At 43.4% G+C, this 11,938-nt stretch overlaps 1 protein-coding gene across 1 annotated transcript in view; it reads right to left on the reverse strand.

The window, feature by feature from the left end:
- Positions 1-11,646, reverse strand: part of WDTC1 (WD and tetratricopeptide repeats 1) — a 72,157-nt gene extending 60,511 nt beyond the window's left edge. Inside the window, exon 1 of the mRNA XM_007120358.4 lies at positions 11,206-11,646. The gene's annotated coding sequence lies outside the window, so the exon portion shown is untranslated. The remainder of the gene's footprint in view (positions 1-11,205) is intronic.
- Between the last annotated feature and the right edge of the window lie 292 nt (positions 11,647-11,938).

The raw sequence follows: 11,938 nt of genomic DNA on the forward strand, positions 1-11,938 counted from the left end.
ACTTAGGTTGCTTCCATGTCCTGGCTATTGTAAATAGAGCTGCAATGAACATTTTGGTACATGACTCGTTTTGAATTATGGTTTTCTCAGGGTATATGCCCAGTAGTGGGGTTGCTGGGTCGTATGGTAGTTCTATTTTTAGTTTTTTAAGGAACCGCCATACTGTTCTCCATAGTGGCTGTATCAATTTACATTCCCACCAACAGTGGAAGAGTGTTCCCTTTTCTCCACACCCTCTCCAGCATTTATTGTTTCTAGATTTTTTTGATGATGGCCATTCTGACCGGTGTGAGATAATATCTCATTGTAGTTTTGATTTGCATTTCTCTAATGATTAACCACAAACTTTTAACTTAGGCCACTGGGAAACTCTTCAATGGGCACATCTTTGTAGAGTTACAAAGGAAGCTAATAAAATTCAACTAACAGTTAAATTTGGAGGAATTAATCTCATACTTCAAATTGAAAAGGGTACCAGTAATATAAGAGCCTAAGGTTAACAAACGCTAGAAAAAAGTACATCTGGAGAAGATTACTCATCTGGAACCAAGGATTGAATTGGTAATATCCAACAAACATGAGGAACCACCCATTTCAGGTGTGCCATAGTCCTTGTTTAGGCTCTGGTTAACGCAGCAGAAAGAGAAGCAGACTTGAAATACTTAGGCACCTGGGTCTGAATTTCAGCCCCGTAGTTGTGCAAGTTACTTAACCTTTCTGAGTTTCAATTTCTTCATTTGTAAAATAGGGATACTAACCTACTTCAATGGATCTTTGTGAGGAATAAATGATGAACTATACATGAAAGTACAAAATATATACCTGGATTGTGGTAGGTGCTTAACAGACTTCCACCAAACCTGAATTCTACTAAGACCTGATAACTCCTGTTATCTATACTCACTGGCATGGTTACAACATTTCTTCCATATTTCATTCCCTACCAGAGAAACAAAGCTGACATTGAGGATTCCATTGCGGATGGTGGGGCACAGAGAGTAGGATGTCTTTATCACCTCTGCTAGCTTTGAAATGCAAGATCAGGAGGAAAAAAGTGACTTTGTTAACAACAAAGAAACTCCATAAGAAAACGTGTACAAGAGGGAAGAGATATGGGAACATATGTATATGTATAACTGATTCATTTTGTTGTAAAGCAGAAACTAACACACCATTGTAAAGCAATTATACTCCAATTAAGACATTAAAAAAAAAAGAAAACGTGTACAAGAATGCACATAGTAACATTATTCACAATAGGTAAAAGGTAGAAACCACCGAAATGTCCAACAACTGATCAATGGATAAACAAAATGTGGTTTAGCCATACAATCAAATGTTATTTGGCCAGAAAAAGGAATGAAGTACTGAGACATGTCTACAACATGGATGAAACTTGAAGACATTATGCTATGTGAAAGAAGCCCACATATCATATAAGTCCATTTATATAAAAAGTCCAGAATAGGCAAATCTATAGAAATAGAAAGTACATTTGTGATTTCTTGGGGCTGGAGGGGACAGGAGGTAGAGGGGTGATAACTAAAGGATATGTTTCCTTTTTTTAAAAATTGAATTGAAACTCACGTAACATAAAATTAATCATTTAAAGTGTACAATTCAGGGCTTCCCTGGTGGCGCAGTGGTTAAGAATACGCCTGCCAATGCAGGGGACACGGGTTCGAGCCCTGGTCCGGGAAGATCCCACATGCCACGGAGCAACTAAGCCCATGCGCCACAACTACTGAGCCTGCGCTCTAGAGCCCGCGAGCCACAACTACGGAGCCCATGCACTACAACTACTGAAGCGCGTGCACCTAGAGCCTGTGCTCTGCAACCAGAGAAGCCACCCCAATGAGACGCCCACCCATCGCAACCAAGAGTATAAATAAATTTTTAAAAAATTAAAAAAAAATAAAGTGTACAATTCAGTGGTATTTAGTACATTCACAATGTTGTGGGACCACCCCCTCTAGCTAATTCCAAAACATTTCCATCAACCCAAAAGAAAACCTCATACCCATTAAGCAGTCAATCCCTATTCACTCCTCCCCCCAGCACCTGGCAACTACTAATTTACTTTCTGTATCTATGGATATATCTATTCTAGATTTTTCATATAAATGGAATCCTACAATTTGTGGCCTTTTTGTGTCTGGCCTCTTTCACGTATTATAATGTTTTGAGGTTCATCCATGTTGTAGCACATATCAGTACTTCGTTCCTTTTTATGGCTGAGTACTATTCCATTGCACTGCTATGCCACATTGTGTTTATCCATTCATCCATTGTGAATAGTGCTGCTATAAACATTCATGTACAAGTCTCTGTTTGAGTACTTGTTTGCAATTCTTTTGGGTATATACCCAAATTGCTGGGTCATATGGTAATTCTATGTTTAACTATTTGAGGAATCGCCAAACTGTTTTCCATAGTAGCTGCACCATTTTACAGTCTCACCAGCCAATGTATAAGGGTCCCACTTTCTCCACACCCTCACCAACACTTTTTTTTTTTTAATTATAGCCATCTTCGTGGCTATAATGTGAAGTGGTATTTCACTGTGGTTTGGAGTTTCTTCTTGAGGTGATAAGTATGTCCTAAAATTGACTGTGGTGATTGTTGCACATCTGTGAGTCTACTAAAAACCAATGAATTGAATACTTTAAATGCATGAATTATATGGCATATGGATTATATCCCAACAAAGTTATTATATTTTTTTTTAAAAAGGAACTACTAATACAGGCAACAACATGGAAGAATCTCTTAGATTCTGAGCAACAGAAGCCAGACATAAAGTACATACTGTATGATTCCATCTATATGAAGTTCTAAAACAGGCAAAGTATAGTTAAAAAAAATTCAGAAGTGTTGCCTGGGAGTGTGGAGATTGGCAAGAATAGGACACCTGAGAACTTTCTAGAGTGATAGAAGGCTCTCTATATATTGATGGGAGTATGATTTCATGGATATTGGAGGTAGGTTCACAAGGGTATATCCATTTGTTAAAATCATACAATCAAGATTAGTGTGTGTTCATGTTTCTAAAATTTACCTAAAAAATAGAATGGGTGGGGCTTCCCTAGTGGCGCAGTGGTTGAGAGTCCACCTGCCGATGCAGGGGACACGGGTTCATGGCCCGGTCCGGGAAGATCCCACATGCCGCGGAGCGGTTGGGCTCGTGAGCTATGGCCGCTGGGCCTGCGCATCCGGAGCCTGTGCTCCGCAACGGGAGAGGCCACAACAGTGAGAGGCCTGCGTAACACACGCACACAAAAAAAAAAAAAAAAAAAAAAAAGAATGGGTGGGTGGAAAACCGGAGCCTGTGCCCCGCAACGGGAGAGGCCACAACAGTGAGAGGCCTGCGTAACACACGCACACAAAAAAAAAAAAAAAAAAAAAAAAGAATGGGTGGGTGGAAAACAGGGGAGGTATAGGTGAAACAAGAATGGCAGGATGTTGACAGTTATTGAGATAGGATGATGAGTACATGGCGGTTTATTATACTCTTCTCTTTACTTTGTATACATTTGGAATTCTCTCTAATAAAGCCCTTTTAAAAATCTTTCTTTCCGGGAATTCCCTGGCCGTCCGTCCAGTGGTTAGGACTCCGTGCTTCTACTGCCGGGGAACCGGGTTCGATTCCTGGTTGGGGAACGAAGTTCCCACGAGCCTCGTGATGCGGCAAAAAACCCCCAAAAAACCCACTTTGTTTCCTATTATAGAGTCATTCAAAACATGGAAGACTGCTTAATGAAATGGAAAAACCATTAAACATTTTAGTTTAAAAATCAGGTTTAAGACATATATATAGCCATCCCAGCCTTGGGGAAAAAAATACAAACCAAAAAATGTACATATGTAACGCTATAACAAGAAGGATATGCACCAAAATTGTCAGCCAGTGGTCATGTCTCTGGTAGGACAACAGGTGATACATTTTTCTTTCTGTTCCTGTGTATTTTCCAAGTATTCTACTGTAAACTTTTATCGTTTCGTGTTAATGTGGAAATAGTCATTAGAAACTAGCTTTGGATGGAAAGAAACTTGAGTTTGAATCTGGCTCTACCACACACTAGGTTGTGTTCTTGGGCAAAACTGTTTACTCTTAAGCTCCTGGGTTTTTTGTTTTATTTTTGTTTTTACCTGCTATATAGGTATATGTAATAATATCTATCTCACAGGGTTATTGGGAGCATTAATGAGGTAATGCATTGTAAAACACTTAGCACAATACCTGGCATTTGATAATTCAAGAAACACTGGCTGTTTTTTCAACTGTTAAACAGAGATAATGATTGTACCTACCTCAGGGCTGTTATGAGGATTACATGGGATAACTGGCACACTGTAAATACTAAGTGTGAGTGACAGTATTATTTTCAATAAGAAAAAATCGTTTAAGAAAAACCTCCTCTCAAAAAGTTAAACTTAGAGTGACCATATGACCCAGAAATTCTACTCCTAGGTATATACCCAAGAGAAATGAAAACCTATGTCCACATGAAAACTTGTACATGAACACTCATAGCAGCATTGTTTATAATATCCCCAAAGTAGAAACAACCCAAATGTCCATCAATGGATAAATAAAATGTGGTATATCCATATATGGAATATTATTCTTCCATAAAAAGGAATGAAGTACTGATTCATGCTGAATCAAGGAATGAAGGAATGAAAAAAGGAATGAAGTACTGATTCATCCATAACATGGATGAAACTTGAAAACATTGTGTTAAGGGAAAGAAGCCAGTCCCAAAAGGCCACATATTGTATGAATCCATTTATATGAAATGTCAAGAATAGAAAAAGCTATAGAGACAGAAAGTAGATTAGTGGTTGTCTAGTGTTGAGGGAGAAGATGGGATGATTGGGGGGTAGGCAGTGATAGCTAAAGGGTATGGGTTTCTTTTGGGGGGTGATGAAAATGTTCCAGAATTAGATATTGGTGATGGTTGCACAACTTTGTGAATATATTAAAAAGTGCAGATTTGCACACATTAAGAGGGTAGGTTTTATGGTAAGTAAATTATATCTCAATTGTAAAGGAGGAAAAGTCCCAAAACACTTTCTTCTTTTCTCTACCTCAAAATGACAACTTATGAAAAGAAAATTTAGTTCTCACCCTTTCTTTCATCTGTCTCCTAACTTGAACAGTAGTTATTTATGTGGCTTCTCTTCCTTAAAAGACTAAAAGCATCCTGAGGGCCAGCTCTTTATCTGATTCATCTATTGATCCTCCTGGGTCCCCAAGGAGTGATGTGGGCTTAGCAGGTACCAATAAATACTTGCTCAATGAATAACAGCATGACTACCTTGCATACAAACAGTGTTTTATACCTATCAGAATGCTTTTGTTCATGCTTTTCATTTGAACTTCACAACAATCTTGTGAGGAAGCTAGAAAGTTATTATCATCCCCATTTAACGAGGGAGAACTGAAGCACAATGCTATGTGGTACTGAGGAAGAAGCACTAAACCGGGATTAGGGTCTTGTGCTCCAGGCCAAGATCTGCCTCTAACTGGCTGTGTGACTCTGAGTATGACATTTCATTCCCTCAGCCTATTTTCCCATCTGTAAAATGAGAGGTAGACTCTGAGATGAGCTGCAAAACCCATTCCAATACCCTTATCCCATAATTCTAAGGACACACTGCTAGGTAGCAGTAGAGTGGAGATGGAACCCAAGTCATCTGTATTCTCTTTCCTCTGGACTTGCTGCCTACTACTGCACGGAGGTGCTCTCACTGAGTGACAGGTGACCCCCTTTCAACATTCTGAATTATGCAAAAGATGTATGCAAGTTTCCTTTCACTCTATTTGCGATGGTTTTCCTACTGAAGCAATCCTATAGGAAAAAAAAAAGCACTTCCAATGCATAAAGGTAATTGGAACTAGTATAATAAAATAAAAAGAGTTGGGCTGTGGAGTCTGACAGACCTAAAGTTCAATCCAGTTCTGCCACCTACTTTCTGTGTGACAGCATTTCTAAACCTCAGTTTCCCAATCTATAAAACAGAGATGATGGGACTTCCCTGGTGGTCCAGTGGGTAAGACTCCACGCTCCCAATGCAGGGGGCTCAGGTTTGATCCCTGGTCGGGGAACTAGATCCCACATGCATGCCGCAACTAAGAGTCTGCATACCAGAACTAAAGATCCCACATGCCTCAACTAAACATGCTGCAACGAAGATCTTGCGCGCCACAACTAAGACCTGGTGCAGCCAAAAATAAATAAATAAATAAATAAATTTAAAAAAAAAACGGGGATGATAAAGCCTACCTTCACAGACTGATGAGGAATGGAAGAGCCACATATGTAAAATGCCTGACACTGAGCACAGTAAATAATATTTATTGAACATTCTAAACATTTTACAAGTATTATCTGACAGACCCTTCATAACAGCCCTGTGAGACAGGTACTACTATTATCCTCATTTTATAGATGAAGGATCTGAGGCATGGAGAAGTTAACTTGCCCAAAGTTACAGTAATTAAATGAAGAGTCAAACTAGATAGCTTAACTCCAGGACCCAGGCTGTTGGCCACTAAAAAAGTTACTACTATTATCTTTAATCAGACCACATCCAAGCAGTCTTCCCCAATAGAAACTTTGTCTCTGTTTCTTAGGGTTAGGCTGAGGAATCAAAATCACCTTGACTCTGCTGGTCTCAAACACAAATTTAAAGATTGCATTTCAGGGTCATGGACTAAGTTGGCACAAGGACATCATCTGAGAAAGGTGTGGATGGTAGGACAAGCCCATCGGCAAAGCATCTTTGGAAAAGTTCTCTGCCATCTTTGAGGCTCCTGGCTTAAATGATTCCATGTGGGGCTGACTGAAGCTTTCTCTGTGGAAGGCCATCCTAAGAAATGCTTCACTTGTGGGAGGCTCTGGATGAAAACTCACCTTGATGTCTTCTCTGCCTGTATGGCTCTGTATCGCGATTTGGGTTTTGTGAAAACTTTTCCTGATGTTTTCAGAGCTTTGCTTTTCAGTGATCATAGATAATTTATCTGCCTTCTCCTAGGGCCACAATTACCTTAAGGTAATGGAAGGGAACAGGAAGAGAAATGGAAGCATATTCTGATAATGCTATCCTTTCTCACTGTATTCAAGAGCATCCACAGTCTTGCATTTTGCCTTTAACTTGCATCTTTTCAAATTCTGCCACAACTCAAAGTACCTTTCACAGGGAAGCCTTTTAAGTTTCGCCCTCTAACTTTACTCCTAGCAGAAAGGTCACGGAAAACTAAGCCAATCAACTTGGAAATGCTTCCTTTCTGATTCATTTGCAGCTGTGTTACATCCAGATGTCTGACTCAAGAGGGAACCAGGTAAGCCACTGGCACCCAAACACTCAGGCCTCAACTGATGAAGCTCCCTGACCAAAAACGCCTGCCTCCCATTCTGATAAAGGCTCTCTAAAAGGTTCAGGAATAAGCACAGTTTTATGCTTTCTGAAAATAGAATCTGGGGGTTATGAACAAGGACAAAATTTTACCAAGGTCCTGATCCTAACACTGCCTCTAGAGAGCTTGTAGATAGCTACCTGGGCAAGGACTGATCCTGCTCTGCCCCCTTCCCCAAGAAAATGGGGTTAATACCTCCCCAGATGGCTACAGGGAGGATTAAGGGTTATTATTCTTGGCATCCAGCTCTGTCACAGCTCTAGCAGTTGTGACCTTGTTCACCCTAAAATAAGACATTAAATATAAAAATGCAAACAGTGATCCTGAATCTGATTCTACAATAGGGTGAGAATTTTCTTTCCACACAGCTTCTGACACTGCCTCCAATACTCCAACCTGTTGGCTGAATACTCCTCTTATTCAGGCCTCAAGTTTTTAAGGTATTAGTTACTAATGCCACAAAGCCCTTTGTGGAGTCAGCAGCTGTTACTAATAGTACCAAGAATGAACCCAGAACTCTCAGGGTTTCAGTCAGGCCTGAATTCAACCTGAAGAAACCAAAGTGGCAGCCCTTTACCCGCAAATCCAGGCTCTCAGGGGCAAAAGACGAGATCTAGTGAAAAGCATGTATTACATCATTTAGTCCTTATATACCCACTGTAAGGTAGGTGCTCATTTCACATATGAAGAAAGTATAGCTCAGAGAGAACACGTGCTTTTACTCTAAGTTACACAGCTAAGAAGGTGCAGACATAGGTTCAAATATCAGCCCTACTCCTACTAGCTGCGTAACCTCCGGCATATTTTTCAACTTTCTGGACCCTCAGTTTCCTCATTTGTAAAATGGGAATAGTGATAATGCTTACCTCAGGGGACTTCTGAAGATTAAATGAAATATTGTAGGAAAAGTGTTCAGCAAGTGCCAGGCACAAAGTAAGTATTCAATACATATGAGTTTTTTTACAGATAAAAATGACAGGAATTTGATATAATTTTTATATAATAAGAGAGCTTAAAATACTAAAAAAAACCTCAGTCCAATTTAACTACATAAGTATGAACTCCTCTAACATATCCTTGATAAGAAGTGGCAAAGCCTCTGCTTGACTACCTCCAATGATGGGTAACTCACTCCCCCACAAGGCAGCCCATTTTGTTTTGAGAAAGCCAAATTCTCTCCTGTCAAGCCAACATCTACCCTCTTGGAATTTCCATCCTTTGATCCTACCTAGTGCTGCCTTGCAGAATCACACAGAGAAAGCCCAGTTCCCTTTCCAAAGACAGTTCTTCAAGTATGTGTTCCCCCAGGCTCTTAGCTTTGGTTCTTTCAGCTCTTGCTCAAGTGTCCCTGAGGAGACAGACCTGGGTCTGAATTCTGATCCTTTCACTTACTAGCTGTGTGACCTTAAGCAAGTTATTCTACCTCTCTGAACCTGTGTCTTCATATGTATAATAGGAAAAACTTTCACTTCACACGGTAGTCATGAAGGTTAAATTAGATAAAGTAAGAACACTACCTAGCACAGAACGTGACATATACCAGGCCCTCAATAAATGTCAGTCACTTTTTAGGATGTATTCCAATTAGTAAATATCCCTCAAAGTAAATTAGCCAGAATTAAACGTAACACCAAGGGACTGGTTTCTGACGGCAACTGTCAGGGCTTGGGTTTTTGAAGAGCTTATTAGACAGCTGAGAAGAAAGCACAGCCTAAGAATTATATGGGTTTGGCAACCCAAAGATGCAGTGGAGAATCTGGAAAGGTGAGGATAAAAGAAGAAAGGAAACAGAATGGATCATTAAACCAGTGGCCCAAAAGAAAAGGTTAAGTATCACCACATTACACGTTGTCTATGACTCCCTCTCTGAGATCCAGGACTGCACACGTGGGCTATACTCCTTAATTCAAAAAGGAGAGAAGAAAAATAAAAATAATTGAAGAATAATTAAAGTCACAGTTTTGGGTCTTCCCAGCAGTTAGCCCCTTAAGAGCCACAGATTTTAGCAGGGGGCTTCTTCAGTTGTATCCTTCCAGATTCTGAAGCCCACATGCGTGAAAATACCGTCCATAGGATGTCCCATGAGTTCTTACCAGCTAGAAAAACTGTCAGCTGTTTGACAACTTTAAAACTCAAAACTGGCAAATCGTCAATGTTAACACCATCACCACAATCACTACACATATTCTCTTTCCTTCAATGACCCCAAGGGAAGGAGTCCCAGGCAGAAATATGAATTGTTGTTCAGTTATTCTTCAGAGTTGACCCAAAGCACTGCTTCTACAAAGTGGGATGTGACTTGAACGTAAGTGTCCCCAAATAGGTTAAGAGGGAAGGATAGCTGGACTCCAGAATTAAGCGGCATGATCACAAACGATGGCAGAAAAGGTTGTTTCCCACCTGCCGATGAAACACAACAAACTGCAATGAAAAAATCCATTGTTAGTCTTAGACTCGGCCCAAAGGAGCCCTGCTAATTACTCCTTGGCCTGTGATAGAGGATCTGGTTATCACTATGCTCAATAGCCAAGATTCAATTCAATCCCTTTAAAAATATAATTACAAAGAAGAAGCAGCCAGAATTCAAACCAAAAATAGCCTTTAGTAGCTCCTTCAACTTAGTGAACAGAGACTGGCCACTCAAGGAGGACTGCAATGTACAGAAAAGCTAAGTGAGGCCACTGGGCATACCTGTGCCCTAGGTGGGGATTTCATAATGCCTTTGAGGCAGGAGGTGACCTCAGAATAATCTTCTCAAAACTGTTTCAGGCTTTATTAAAAGGGAAGACTTAACTGCCACTTTGCCCTGATCATCTACCCCATCTTTGGGAAGAATGGGGAAGCTACATCCACCCTACCAGGCTTTTAAACTCACTAACTTGAGAGGAAAACTTTTTAAAGTTGCTTTACCACTACCTCAGGAAGTTAAAGAAAGTCAGAGAAGGAAAGGCCTTTGGAGGAAATAGTCAAATAGGTTGTTAGACATTAGTCATAAATCCTGAAGCCTCTTTTCTAGAGACCCTGTAGAGACCCTAGTAGTACACCTGCAGAAGAGAGAGCCAGAGGGCACTATGCGAATTCAACCTGTCTGGCAAGGGGGCGTCTCACTGCAGTTTTCAGCAACGAGAATTGGATCCTGCTGGGTCGCAGTCTCTCTCCTACTCCACACTTCCCATTTGCCCTTTGAAGTGGGTACTGAATAGCCAGTTCCCAAGTAAAGGCCCTTTGTACGGGCGCTACAGTCGCCTGGTGGAAACACCTCGGCAGAGTTCAGTTTGGTGCCAGGATGGGCCACTGAAGGCATCTGCGGCTGCCAGAAGCCTGGACTGGACACGGGGACGGACACACACACACACACACACACACAGATGGAAACTAAGAAAGAGCAGGTCAGGTCAACGTTGCCCTCCCGACACTTCCACCTGCCCCCTTCTTCCTGAGACCCGCGCCAGATCAGATGTCAAACAAAAACTCCGCAAAAAAGTCCCGTGATGGGACGACTTCCACCTCTCCCTCGGAAGAGCCTCCCTGAACTCTCAGAGCCTTCCCCCCACGTCCCTGCCAGCCCTCCGTCCCCACCCCGCCCCCGGCCCACTCTGCCCTCCGACCCGGCGAGGCCTGCCCCTTCTCGGGACACCCCGGAGCCCTCAGGCGGACGGGTTCAGGCCCCCGGGCCGGCAGGATTGGGGCCGGCCCAGAGCTGGCGGCCCGTGTGCTGAGGCTGCCGGAGCCGGTCCTCGCCTCGGCGCCCGCGGAGAGCAGGGGGCGGCGGCTACCCGTACCTGTCAGGCCTCTTCCCAGGACCGGTGGCGGCGCAACTTCAGGAGCCCATGTCCGTCCGGGGGGCCCGGCCCCTCTCCCCGGAGGGGGGGCGCGGATCCCGGGGAGGGGGCTGGGGGGCCCGGGCAGCTCTAGCCCCTTCCCATGCTCCCTGCCTGGCGCCTGGCCGGGGCCGGACAGCGCCTCCGCCCGCCCCTGCGCACCGCCTCACACCCGCGCTCACACACACTCACACTCCCTCGCGCGCTCTCACACACGCACTCCCCTCCCTCCTCCTCCTCTGTTTATCTCCTCCAGCTGTCTGGGGACCCAGGAGAAGCCCAGCACCGCGCCTGCGCCACGCAGTCTCCGCCCCCGCCCCGCGCCTCACAGCCAGCGGCTACGCTACAGAGACAGCGCCCGGCCGTTTCCAGAATGGCGATCAGGGGCCCCTACACCCCCCCGCACCGCTCCTGGTCAACGTCTGCTGCCGGCGGCGCCCACTAACCTGCTAGTTGGGGAGCCCCGCACGGCCGCGGCCAATCCGCTTCGCCGCTCACCAGACCGGCAGCCAGTGGGCGGGCGGAAAAGCCGGGCCAAGCCTGGAGCAACCTGGGAGTCGTAGTTTTTCTCCGTCGAAGAGCTACCGCAGCGCGGGCTCACCCCGCCCAGTTGCCATTAGTTACCCGGACGCACCTTCCACCCTATATGCGCGTAAAATGCTCCCTCCTGTCGCTTCTGAGACACTCCCCTCAC

This window comes from Physeter macrocephalus, chromosome 3 (genome assembly GCF_002837175.3).
Source record: "Physeter macrocephalus isolate SW-GA chromosome 3, ASM283717v5, whole genome shotgun sequence".
Lineage (NCBI taxonomy): Eukaryota > Metazoa > Chordata > Mammalia > Artiodactyla > Physeteridae > Physeter > Physeter macrocephalus.